General features: G+C 46.3%; 1 non-coding gene across 1 annotated transcript; it reads right to left on the reverse strand.

The window, feature by feature from the left end:
• Nucleotides 1-609: 609 nt before the first annotated feature.
• LOC141653959 (small nucleolar RNA R71) lies at nt 610-716 on the reverse strand. Its single transcript, XR_012547546.1, has one exon. It is a non-coding gene; the product is annotated as a small nucleolar RNA R71 (small nucleolar RNA).
• Nucleotides 717-981: the final 265 nt, after the last annotated feature.

Genomic DNA, 981 nt, shown 5'->3' on the forward strand with positions numbered 1-981 from the left:
TTTTTGTAGTTTCTTCTTATGCGCAGGTCACATGGTGGTGAACTAGTACCGTTTAATCCTGAGATTGAGAAATCCTTGCTTGAGTTGAGACGATCATCAAGGGTGTTGCCGACAGAGGAAGAGCTGAGTACTCTGTCAAGTTACTACGAGAACGCTCTGTTCGAGGAAGATCCACCTACATCTCCTCGCTTCTATTTCTTCTTTGAGACAGTCACTTCTCCGAAATTCCAGTCATGGTGAAGAAGCAACTATAGCAAGTCATTCGAGCCGACAGTGAAAATCTTTACAAGGGGTTCGAATTACCGGAGCTGATAGGAAATTTGAACCGAAGCCTTCCTATATCAACTTAGTTGAGAGGAACCGATTCGGGGAGCCGCAAATGAAGATGCGACCAAGCATATGAAGATATTTATCGATTACTGCTGCTCTATACCCCCACCGACCGGTGTGACCCAGGACCAGATAAAGGAGACTATGTTTATATTCTCACTCCGTGATGCTGCAAGGGAGTGGTACAGAGATCTGGATCGAGCTGCTCATGGGATCACCGATTGGAGTTCTTTGGCCTTGGCATTCTACAAGAAATACTTCTCTGCCTCGAAGACGAATGCCATTAGAGCTCAGATCACGAGCTTTAAACAGGGGCCTGATGAGAACTTTCATGAAGCATGGGTCCGTTTCAAGAAATTGGTGCGAACCATACCGCACCATGGGTTCGAGAAGTGGAGCCTATGCAATCAGTTCTATAATGGGCTCTACGATGATCAAAGAGCTATTTTGGATGCTGCAGCCAATGGCCGATTTGCTGAGAATATGGGAGAAACTAAGGGGTGGAAGATCATTGATGACTTAGCCACCCACAAGGCTGAGTATGGGAATTCCAGGGGGAATCAAAGAAGGAGCGCTGAATCTCCTTCTGTAGCTGCACTTGAAGCTCTCACTGCGAGATTTGACAAGTATGAACTGGGAGGAGCTTCAAAA

This window comes from Silene latifolia, chromosome 4 (genome assembly GCF_048544455.1).
Source record: "Silene latifolia isolate original U9 population chromosome 4, ASM4854445v1, whole genome shotgun sequence".
Lineage (NCBI taxonomy): Eukaryota > Viridiplantae > Streptophyta > Magnoliopsida > Caryophyllales > Caryophyllaceae > Silene > Silene latifolia.